At 37.6% G+C, this 13,126-nt stretch overlaps 1 long non-coding RNA gene across 1 annotated transcript; it reads left to right on the forward strand.

Annotated features, from left to right (window-relative positions):
* The first annotated feature begins 10,356 nt into the window (after positions 1-10,356).
* LOC133816385 (uncharacterized) lies at positions 10,357-11,353 on the forward strand. Its single transcript, XR_009885201.1, has 2 exons — positions 10,357-10,438; positions 10,697-11,353. It is a non-coding gene; the product is annotated as an uncharacterized LOC133816385 (long non-coding RNA).
* The last annotated feature ends 1,773 nt before the right edge of the window (positions 11,354-13,126 follow it).

Here is a 13,126-nt window from a genome sequence, read left to right on the forward strand (position 1 = left end):
GCAGCAGATTATGGCAGACATGCAAGCTCGGCTTTTGAGCCAGGAAGAGCAGATCTGACTTTTGAGACAGCAGGCTCCGTCAGGGAGTGCTGCCCCTATTGTGCCACCTGCAGTGGTACCAGTAGTACAACCAGCAGAGGTTGGGAATAGATGGGAGCCATTGTATGAGTGGTTCAAGAGACAGCATCCTCCAACTTTTGAAGGGGGACCAGATCCACTAAAAGTTGAACAGTGGATGAGCATGATCACCACTATCTTGGACTTTATGAAGGTAGAGGGTCATGACAGAGTGGCTTGTGCTGCATATATGTTGAGAAAGGATGCCTGCATCTGGTGGGAAGTGGCATCACAGACTATGGATGTTACTACTTTGAGTTGGGAAGGATTTAAGGATTTGTTCAGCCAGAAGTATTACAATGTTGCCACCAGGGTAGCGAAGGTTAATGAATTTGTGGTATTGGTTCAGGGCAATATGACATTACAGAATATGCCCTGAAGTTCGACAGACTTGCGAAGTTCGCACCAGATCTTGTGCCTACTGATGCAACTAGGCAGGACAAATTTATCAGAGGGCTTAATGCTATGATAGTTTGAGATGTGAGGATTACAATAGTTCCTGGGGGGGACAACTTATGCCCAGGCTGTTGAGAAGGCTCTTACCGCTGAGGAAGCACAGAACAAGATCTGGAGGGAGAGTGCGGCAAGGCGGGAGGGTCGCAGGGTAGTGCCTCCATACTCTAGATCTGGTAGGTGCGGAGGCCCCAGTGATCTGAAGAGGAAGACCCCTGATGCTTCGACCGCTCCTGGTCTTGATAGGAGAGGTCGGGGTACTCAGGGTGGCCGTCAGGGAGGCGGTGATTCATGGAGGAGCTATCCTGAGTGCACGAGGTGCAGAAGACGCCAGCCGGGTGAATGTCGGGCTAAGGCCTGTTATGTGTGCGGGGTGGTAGGACACCTCAAGAAAGACTACCCAACAATGAAGAAAGGGGAAGCAAGGAAGGTGAACAGCTTGACTCCAGCTCAAGTGTTCACCCTGACGCAGGCAAATGCCGAGGCTAGTCCCTTAGTGGTGACAGGTCAACTTTCTACCGCTGGCTCTCCTTTTACTGTATTGATTGATTCTGGTGCTACACATTCATTCGTTTCTAGTAAGGTGATTGATAGACTATGTAGACATGGTGAGTATCATACCGCGGGGTTTGGGACTATATTGCCTACAGGAGAACTGGTAGTTTCTAGGAGGTGGATTAGAGCACTGCCAGTGATGGTTGATGGTAGGGAATTGTCAGTAAACTTGATTGAGTTGGGTATGGAGGACTTTGACATAATTTTGGGGATGGATTAGTTGGTTATATACGGAGCTACTATTGACTGTAGGAAGACGATGGTGACTTTTGAACCAGAGGGCGAGGATCCCTTTGTTTTCGTGGGTACGTTATGTGGACCCGCATACCCATGATATCAGCGCTGAGAGCCAGGGACTTATTACAGGGAGGATGTATAGGCTTTCTGGCTAGTGTTGTGGATATTACAAGGATGTTGCCAGCAGGGCCAAAGGAGACTAGATTGGTTTGTGAATTCTTAGATATATTCCCTGAGGATTTACCAGGACTGCCACCGCACATGGAGATTCAGTTCGTCATTGAGTTGGCACCGGGAACAGAACCAGTGTCGAGAGCACCGTATAGAATGGCACCAGCAGAATTGAAGGAATTGAAGATACAGTTATAGGAGCTTTTAGATTTGGGGTTCATCAGGCCAAGCTACTCTCCATGGGGTGCTCCAGTGTTATTTGTGAAGAAGAAGGACGGGACTCTGAGGATGTGTATAGACTATAGGGAATTGAACAAGTTGACTATCAAGAACAAATATCCTTTACCAAGGACTGACAACTTGTTTGATCAGCTGCAGGGAAAGACGGTATTCTCGAAGATTGATCTTCGATCTAGTTATCACCAGATGAGGATCAAGGACGAGAATATACCGAAGACGGCCTTCCGAACGAGGTATGGGCACTATGAGTTTCTGGTCATGTCGTTTGGTTTGACCAATGCTCCACCAGCCTTCATGGACTTAATGAACAGGGTGTTCAAGGACTTCTTGGATCAGTTTGTTATTGTTTTCATCAATGACATTTTAGTGTACTCTAGTTCAGAGGCAGAGCACGAGTTTCACCTTCGATAGGTTCTACAAAGGTTGAGAGAGCATCAGTTGTACGCCGAGTTTAAGAAGTGTGAATTTTGGCTACCAGAAGTGACATTCCTTGGACATATTGTTGGTGTGGGTGGAATTAAGGTGGAGGGAGTTAAAGTTTGGCCGAGGCCAAGGAACGCCTCGGAGGTTCGGGGTTTTCTTAATTTAGCGGGTTACTATAGACAGTTTGTGGAAGGCTTCTCGAAGATTGCGGCACTGATGACAGAATTGACACGGAAGAATTTGAAGTTTGTCTGGTCAGACAAGTGTGAGAACAGTTTTCAAGAATTGAAGTGGCGACTTATTACTGCAACTGTGCTGAGTCTTCCTTCAGAGGAAGGAAAGTTTGTGGTTTATTGCGATGCGTCGAGGTTGGGTTTAGGCTGTGTCTTGATGTAGAACAAGAAGGTTATAGCCTATGCATCATGATAGCTGAAGGAGTATGAGCAGCGGTATCCTACCCATGATTTGGAGTTAACAGCGGTGGTATTTGCACTAAAGGTTTGGCGACATTATCTGTACGGGGAGAAGTGCGAGATATACACCGATCACAAGAGTTTGAAGTACTTCTTCACACAAAAGGACCTGAACATGAGACAAAGGCATTGGCTAGAGTTGGTAAAAGACTATGACTGTGACATTCTTTATCACCCAGGGAAAGCCAATGTAGTGGCAGATGCATTGAGCTGGAGGGGCCCGAGAAGTATTTGGGGCCGGACATGGTTCAGAAGACCAGTGAGGCTATTGAGAAGATCTGAGCTGGAATGCTCGCCTCACAGAGCAGGCATAAAAGCTACACTGACCCTAAGCGTAGGGACGTGGAGTTCCAGGTTGGATATCACGTGTTTCTGCGAGTCTCACCACTGCGAGGGTGAGGAGGTTTGGGAAGAAGGGCAAGTTGAGCCCTAGATTCATCAGACTTTTTGAGATCCTGGGAAGGATCGGACAAGTGGCTTACAGGTTAGCTTTGCCACCGTCGTTGTCAGGAGTTCATGACGTATTCCATGTTTCTATGCTCCAGAAGTACATCTCAAATACGACACATGTGTTGAAGTATGAAGACTTGTAATTGTAGACAGATTTTTCTTATGAGGAACGATCGGTTCAGATTTTAGACCGGAAGGATCAAGTTCTACGGAATAAGAAGATTCCTCTAGTTAAGGTATTATGGAGGAATAGTAGAGTCGAGGAGGCGACCTGGGAGCTTGAGTCAGCGATGCGAGATCAGTATCCCGAATTATTCAGGTAAATTTCGAGGACGAAATTCTCATTAGGAGGGGATAATTGTAACGACCCAAAATTACTATTAAGGCTTAAGAGCCTTGAATAGTGTGTCGAGAGGGCATAATTGGTTTATGTGTGATTTAAATGATTAAATGCATGATTATGTGATGAGCATGCTTAAATGATTATATGGACATATGAGATGCATGATTATGAGTATTAGTATTAGTATGCATGTAGACCCTGCTTAGCTTATAGGGGCATATTTGTAATTTTGGCCCGTTGAGGGCATAAATGTAATTATTTGTGATAAATTGTTGAGAACACATTACTATGTGGATATATTTGCAGCTGGTGACTCGAGGCGATCCTAGTGAGCGATTTAGCGAAATAGTCACAGCGGGGACTTATACCCGGCTCGGGGGAGCCTGGGGGTATTTCTGGGAACTTGGGAAATATATTGGAGACTATTTGACATTGAGGAAAATAATTGGTGATTAATTAAGTGATGGGGTTTAAGCGGTAATTATTAGGGACACTCAAGGAGTTAGCGGGAATTGGGAACACATGACCAAAATGCCCTTGGAATGTTTAAAGGCGTAGGTTTTAATGGGAGGGAAAAATGGTCTTTTGGATGGTTTAAAGAGGATAAGTGTTATTCTACCATTTATCCTTAGTGGAAGTTGTAGAAAATAGTAGAAACTGAAGGAAATAAAGAAAGAAGAAAAACAGGGACTCTTTGCTCTCCCACACAATTTCCTCTCCCTTCACCATTTCTTCTGGAATTTGAAGCTATAAACTCAGAGGAGGCTTAGGCTAGAGTTTGGAACTTGGGTCCTTGGTAAAGCTAGGAAGTTCTGCTTGAATTAAAGTTCAATTAAGGTAAAGCTTAAAGAGTTTGGTCTGAATTTTCTGACTTTGATGAGTTGTTTCTGAATTTGAGTTTTTGGATGGGAATTCAAGGATTTGAGCTTGGGGAATTGAGGAGCTAAAGGCTGGAAGGGTACTAAGGGCAACCTAGGATCGAATTCTCCATTAAAGGTAAGGATTTATGGGTTTGATCATTTGAATTTCTGGGTAGTTTCTGGTTTTTCTAATGAAGTTCTTGAGCTTCAAGCTCAACTCTTGTTTTTTTTTGTGTTTGATGGTGCATGTGGCCAAGTTTGATGTTGTTGGGCCATGTGGGGTGAGATGTAGTGGATGGTAGGCTTAATTTGAAGTGTGGTTGAGGTTTGGAGGGGTTTTAGGGAGTTTTGGCTCGGGAAAATTCGAAGGAAGAACCCAGAAAAATGTTGCATGCTGGTTGTAGCGCTAGCATTGGAGCGCTACAGCGCTAAGCCTCATTTCCGGGGGGTTTTTGTCTCTGTCTGTAGTTCTGTAGCGCCCACCTTATGGCGCTGTAGCGATACCCTGCCTTCAGAAATAGATTTTTGGGTATTTTCTTAGGGTTTTCGCCCGGGGGCTCGGGATTGGTCCCGAGGTTAGGTTACGAGATTGAATGCTAATGAGGGTTCTATGTTACGTTTGTGACTAGGTGTACACTAGGGCTCGGACGGGATCGTGCTCGAGGAGCATTTCAATTAAGCAAAGCACTCGGAATCAAAGGTAAGAAACTGCACCCAGTTATGTGGTTATGTTAGCACTAAGAGTTCCCTATATTTGTATGTGATGTCATGAGATGGTATTATGCCATGGGGACATGTGATAAACGATCTATGAGTGTTGGAATTAATATTTGCGCACAGGGCGCGGTTTTGCCACTGGTAGCTGAGGTTAAGTTTATAATCACTGAGCTCGGCCTAAGCGAGCCGGAGTCAGTGGGATAATCAGAGGGTGCGGCCTAAGGGCGTCGACCCTGGATATTATGTGATATATTTATTGTTGTTTAACTGATGATTGTGACAAGTTTGTTATCTGGATGACTGATTATTGGCTTGTAGGTTGGTATCATTGTTTATGTGAGCAATATGACCTGTTGTATATCTAATTGATGATTTGTGAATTATCTATCTGTTGGTTGTTGCTTATGCTATGCATTATAGTTTTCTTGCTGGACCTTGGCTCACTGGCGCTACGTGGTGTAGGTAAAGGCAAGGGCAAGGTGAACCAGTCCTGAGTAGGAGAGCTCTGGGGCTGAATGTACATATTCAGTTGATCGGCCGCCACGGCCGAGGATTGGAACAGGGACAAGAGGACCTAAAATGTCTATTTTTCCCTTAGAGTGGCAAGTAGTTATATATTTCCTGGAATTTTGTAAATTCTTCTTAAAATTTATTTCTTTTGGGATCCCATATATGAAATGTTTATTTAAATGAAAATGTATCTTTGACGACCAATATCTTTTAACCTTAGTCCAATTATAGTTTCAGTAACACGTTTCTAACTAAATGACTTGATTAGCAAGTCTTGCACCTTTATAAACACACAGTGTAACAGTCTTGGCTACCCAGGGCATTACAAATTAGATAAAATTGAATCCATCTCATTATTTATTGTCTCTTTCCAAAAGTTAGAGTCCCATGAAGATATCGATTCTTGGAAAGTTTTAGGATCATCCTCCACTTGAAGTACCATAGGATACTTCCAAGTGTCTCCCTTTTGGTTTCCCTGTACTAGGTAAAGACTCTCCACTTAAGAGGTTTTATTTTGTAATCTACAAAATGAAACATTTGGCTTCTTCTAGGCAATATCAGTTGCTTTACAACCCTTGAAGGTAACTCCTCTTGAGTTCCTTATAATGAGATCGGTTCTTGAGGCTTATTGTCGCTATACAACAAATTCTCAAAGAACTCAACTTCTCTTGATTCAATTATCAAATTAGACTCAAAGTCAAATAGCCTATAGGCCTTGCTATTTGAGGCAAATCCTACAAATACATATTTGATGGCTGTTGGACCCAACTTGGTCTTTTTAGGCTTTGTGCTCTTGCAATAAGCAAGACACCTCCATACTTTGAGATACCCTAAGTTGGGCCTCTTTCCTTTCCATATCTCATATGGTAAAATTTGATTATTCTTTAGAGGAATTCGGTTTAGAATATGACAAGCGGTAAGCAAGACTTCTCCCCATAACGCAAAACTCAAATTTGCATGTAATAACATAACATTGATCATTTCAACATACATTTTATTCTTTTTTTCTGCTATACCATTTTGTTGGGGTGTATAAGGGGTTGTACATTCATGTATTATACCATGCTTCTTACAAAACACATTGAATTCATTGAAAAAGTATTCACCACCCCTATCATTTCAAATCATTTAAAATTTCTTTTCCTATTGATTTTCAACTTCGACTTTATAGATTTTAAACATGCTAAATGATTATGTGAATCTAGAACAATCATCAATAAAGGTAATAAAATACATATGTCCACCTCTAGTAATTATTCCATTCAGTTCACATAAATCACTATCTCTCAAATCTAACAAGTTAGTTTTCCTTTCAACACTTGGAAAATATTTCTTTACCATCTTATATTTAACACATAATTCACATTTATCATGCTCAACATCACTGCATACAATTAAACCACATTTGATAACTCTTTTAATTGTACTATAGCCTATATGAGAAAGTTTATTATGCCACAAAATAATAGAATTAAAGTCAAGCATATAAGAGGAAGATGAGCATGCATTATTATCAAACACAATTGTCTTTGGTACACAACTTTATCATTCCATCACAAACATATCATTTCCCCACATGTAGTAGTTGCCCTTGGATAGAATTAGCTTGCCAGACTCAAACACCGCTTTGATGCCCGGTTTACTCAACAAATGCCCACTCACAAGATTCCTACTTATATCTAGAACATACAACGCATTGGTCAATAAAACCTTCTTTTCAGATGTGAAGCAAAGATCAAAATTCTCCTTGCCCAACACCTTGGATCTATGCTCATTTCCCATTTGGATCTCATTCCCATCTCTTGATTCTTCAAAAGTTTTGAAGACCTCTCTATCATAAGTTACATGAATGGTAGCACAAGTGTCATACCACCATCCTTGCACTTTCCCTTGGATGGAATTCACCTCACTCAAGGTAGCAACCAACTCTTCTTCGGTTGTGTTGACCTTGGATCCATGGTTGTGGGCTTTTGATACTTGCACTCCCTAGCCATGTGGCCACTCTTGCCACAAACAAAACAAAGACCTCTCACACCCTTGGATTTCCCTTCATTCTTCTTAGGGGCTAGGTAAGTATCCTTCTTTGATTGGGGCTTCTTGAAAGTCTTCCCTTTGGATTGAGAGGTTTTCTCTATGGCATTAGCCTTGGATGTCCCAACATTGGACTCTGCCATACACTTGCCTCTAGATGAGACTCATCTTCAATCCTTAGGTGCTTCAAGATCTCTTCCAAATATATCTCTTCATTCTTATGGAGGATCTTCTTTTTATAACTTCTCCAAGATGGAGGTAACTTAGCCATAATATCTCCCACAATGAAGGGCTCCAACAATATTATCTTAAGTGTTAAGAACTTATTCACAATAACTTGAAGCTCATGTACTTGGGGGAGTAAGAGTTTATCATCAAATAATTTAAATTTCATGTATTGAGTTATGAGGAATTTCTTGGTACCTTCTCTTTCGGTTTTGTACTTCTTGTTAAGAGTTTCTCATATCACCTTTGTCGATGTAGTGTTTGTGTAGATATCATAGAAACGATCCAATAGAGCATTGAGTATGTGACCTCTACAAATGTGTTCATCTTCTTCCCTAAACAACTCGCTTAACGAGTTAAGCACAACATTAAACATATAGGGTAACGACTCTGGCTTAGCAAAGCATTACAGAAACTATCAACCAAATTCCAAAAATAACTTTAGAATTAATTAACAAAAAATAAAGTTTTTTGCAGAAGAGTAACTGATCAGTATCTAATTGGTATCATAAGTAACCAAATGGTTGCTTTTGATTTCGGTGACGACGAGAGAACATGTGACTCACATCAAAATGATCACCTTGAAGAGTAGGTCACGATGATAACACTCTTGAGCCCAAATGACCAGTGATGTAACATGAACTTTATTTTTAAATTATGGAGAAGTGAGAAAAAAGAGAGAGAAATAAGTAATATAATGTTATATTGTTTGTAAAAAATAGTAAGAACAATAGTATTTTTGAAATTAAGATGAGTCAAGACATTTTTGGAATTAAAATGATAAAAAATATGTTAAATTTTTCTCTCTCTCTCTCAATATTTTTTTTTATATCTCTTTATCTTTATATAAAAAATGTGTAGATAATAGAGATTATTGGTTTTCACGATTTTTTGTTAACTTTAATGCAATATTCTAAATATTTAACGAAATATACCTTTAAAACTAATTAAAAATAGATATTTATTAATTATATTAATATAAATTCAAATTCAAATTTAAATGTTATAAAATATTATTATTATAATAATTGTTATCCAAAAACAGGCATGGATGACATGACAGACATTTGGTACACGTGGCTGACACCTGGCGAAAGTCTTGTTCAATCATCGACCAGAAAGATTTCCGTGGCACAACGCTCAACCATTATATAAGACCAGCTTGGTCGTATACTTGTTATATTTGGAGAAAATCTTATGCAGTTATGATCATATCCGAAATTATCTCCCATGATTTCCTGAGTATCCGATTATTTAGGAAAGAATATCTGTAACAAATTAGTGTAATCTTCCTTGAGCCTATAAATAGAGAAAAATAGCTCAAGGAATGGCCTCTTTTTTGAGACACTTTTGGCCTTCTAATTACTAGAGATTTAAGGATTTACAAGCGAATTAGAGCTATCACATTCGATATATTGTTTTGTTCTTCAGAGGTTGGTGAAACTCATTGAACCCTAGTTCTTTGATCACTCCTTTGAAATATTATATCAATAATAGTTCAAGTGGACGTAGGTTATTACCAGATTCTGGGGCCGAACCACTATAAATTCTTGTGTGCTTTACTGTTTTTATCATTATCTTCATTTCAACATATTTGTCCACATCAAGCATTTTTGACTCCGTGTCAGTTGACCAAAATCTGGGTCAACAATAATATATAATACAAGATTAGATTTTTAATAATTATATTAATATAAATTAAAATATTTTTATGATAATGATATATAATTCTAATTTTTTATTAAATATATTAATATGAATTCAAATATTATAAAATATTATAATTATAAAAATCTTTAATACAAGACTAAATGTCTAATAATTATATTAATATAAATTTAAATATTATAAAATATTATTTTAATAATATATAATACATAATCTTATTTTTTATTAAAAATTATTAATTATATTTAAAAAGAAAACATGTTTTTTTTAATTGATCTAGTTTATATAAATATATATATGAGAAATTACCCAACATACTGTTTTTTATCATTTATTTTCTATTTTTACGTTATTTTTTCATTCTTTTCATTTTTATAAATTTTGTACGACTTCCACTATAATCATATACTAACTTTTAATAAAAAAAAAATGTTGTGCAAATCACATTAAAGGAATAAATTACCCTTCCCTGACCCTTAACACTCGTTTGGACGACCGCCACTCAGCTCCACAATGTTGACGTCCTCCGTGTCCTAGCCACCGCCGCTCACCTCCGCAACGTCGACGTCCTCCGCCTATTTCTTTGAACTACTTTAGCTGGTTAAGATCCTAGTTGATTTGTCTAATGAAAAATAATGGTTGATTTGTTTGTCAAACTAGCGTACAGGGAGAACAACTTCTTGCAAAGCTATCCATCTTGTAGTTATATAGGCATATTTATATATATGATTAACTAATGTGTAATAAATACTGTTGTGATTGCCTTTGTTCAGAAGGTTGCTTAATACAATGTTATATCATTTATGAAAGTTTTTGATGATTTTCTTCTTCTCTTTTTTTTATTCCCTTATTGATGCAGAGTATGTGTTATAGTTGGGAACATTTCTCCTATTGATGTCATCACTCATGTTCCAATTTTGTGCGAAGAAATTGAAATTCCCTATGTTTACGTTCCCTCAAAAGAAGTAAGTTTATGAATAATACATTATTTTTTTCATTTTCATATTCGAGTTTGACATTTTGGGTTTTTCTTCCTTTCTTTGAGTGGTTTTTTAGAGTATGTTATGACTTTGTTCTAATTATGATATATAGATAGTACATTAGCTTGCCCAGATGATTGTTGTCTTTGTTAGACTCTCTCTAGGATGTGAAACCTCTCTGTTCTTCTAATTTCCACAGTCCACATTATGTATCTTTGTCTCTGATCAATGGTGTTTCTTCAGGATCTAGCAAATGCAGGGGCCACAAAGAGGCCAACTTGCTGTGTTTTGGTAATGACCAAGCCTGCCAAGGGAGAACTGAGCCCAAAGGAACTGGAAAAACGAAAGTCAGAATATGACTAGGTTAAAGCAGAGGTTTCAGAACTTGCAGCCACACTTTTCTAAGAGAAGTAATTTTGTTGCCCTTCTTGTACTCGTAGCTGTTTAACTTAGCTTCTTTTATGCTTCTTCCTTGATGTAATACTTTCAATTGCACTGTGGCTCAGTTTTGTATCATAATGTTTTCTTTCCCAGTCATCTTTATTTTATTTTTTATTGGAAACTTTGAATGTCTGTTTTAAGGGGTAGCGACTAGTGAATTTGCATATCCCAATTTTAGTAGGGACATCAATTTATACTACTGGCCAAAAGAATGAAATCATTATGGTAAAATTGTATGTTTAGTCATTATATGGGGTTTGACATTTTTTTCTCTTAATTGTCTATATGGTTTCCATTTGTGGCTCCATGTAAATGTTATGTCGAGTCATTTAGTGCATGTAATGTATGTATCAAAATCAAGACTAATTAATCTTGACTTATGTCTCATCAAAGAGGTGATCAGGATGTGATGGTCTTCAGAAATCCATTTGTGACCTTGAGTTTCTTGACACTTCTCAATCGCGTTTATGTTCAAGTCTCCGTGACTGATAAAGGAGTGGGGAACTCAGCTGATAAGGATCCGATCTACTTTCCAAGTGTCTTCGTTGCCAAGTGGGTATATAATTTCTTTGTAAGTTGCAACCATGGCTTCCTTGGTGTAATATGGAGAACAATATTGATAATGATCTTGATTCATTTCTTTAAAAACAGCAATTCCACGAGCACAAGGAAGTTGATCCATTTGAAACATGTTGAAACATATATAATATTATAAAAACAATTAAAGTAATTTCATTATTTAACCATAAAAAAAATCTAACCCTTCAAGCAACTTGTAAAGCAACATATAATGATGTTAAACCCTAATATTTAAGTATCATGTTAAACCTTAATCAATTTATTCAACAGCTCACAATCATTATTATAACCAAATTTAAACCAACTCACAAGCATCTTAAGCAACAAATAAATCAAATCTTGTGTAACCTATTTGGCAACTTCCAATATTTATAACCAACATATACAAAATCGTTACAAGCAATTTGTTTAGCAACTACCAATCATTATATGCAGCATATACATCAACTGTTACAACTTTTAAGCAATTATTAAGCAACTGACTGAGCAACTACCAGTCATTATAAACAACATATACAACAACATTTACATCTACTTAAGCAACCTATTTAGTAAGTACCAATCATTATAAGCAACATATACAACAACTGTTCCACCAACTTAAGCAACTCTTAAACAATTGGAACCAGCAACTACCAGTCATTACAAACAACATATACAGCAAGCATTACAACTACTTTAATCAATTCTTAAGCAACCTATTCAGCAACTTGCAACTTATCATTCCCAAAAACAACATATAAAACAATATTTTTAAGTAACTATTGTACTCTTAAGCAACTTTATAAAGCCCATAAACAACACATAAAGAAACATATTATCAATCTACAAACCAGGCTCCTTTCAAGCTACACCTAATTAAGCTACCAATTGTTCTAAGCAAAATATAAAATCACATTTACCTCCTTGCAATCGCTCCTCTTTAAATCCCAAGATATTGACAATTGCTTGTTCTCACACCTTCTTCCAATTGCTTGTTTTATGAATATGTTTGCAGCAACCTAAGCATTTACAACAACCCATTCAGATTCAACTAAATCAATAAAAAAAATATACAAAAAATATAGAAACTCTTAACCAGGCTCGTCAACAATCTTTATTACCTCTTAAGGAACTAGTCAGCAACCTAATCAGCAACCCAGAAATTCAGATTTACATCATTTCAAGAAATTGACAATCCATTGTTATTCAACTGACTCTCAATTGCTTGTTTGCAGCAACCTAAGCATTTACAAAAACCATTCAGATTCAACCAAATCAATAAAAAAAAAATACAAAAAATAGAGAAATTCTTAACCAGGCTCGTCAGCAACCTTTATTACCTCTTAATGAACTAGTTAGCAATCTAATCAGCAACCCAAAAATTCATATTTACATCATTTCAAGAAATTGACAATCCATTGTTATCCAATTGATTGTCACTTGCTTGTTTGTAGCAATATAAGCATTTACAACAACCCATTCAGATTCAATCAAATCAAAAAAAAAAATATATACATAAAATAGAGAAACTCTTAACCAGGCTCGTCAGCAACCTTTATTACCAATCAGCAACCCCGAATTCAGATTTACATCATTTCAAGAAATATACAAAACCCAGGAATCAACCTATTCAGCAACCCAAATCATTATAAGTAACATAAGCAACCCATA

The sequence above is a fragment of the Humulus lupulus genome, chromosome 2 (assembly GCF_963169125.1).
Source record: "Humulus lupulus chromosome 2, drHumLupu1.1, whole genome shotgun sequence".
Lineage (NCBI taxonomy): Eukaryota > Viridiplantae > Streptophyta > Magnoliopsida > Rosales > Cannabaceae > Humulus > Humulus lupulus.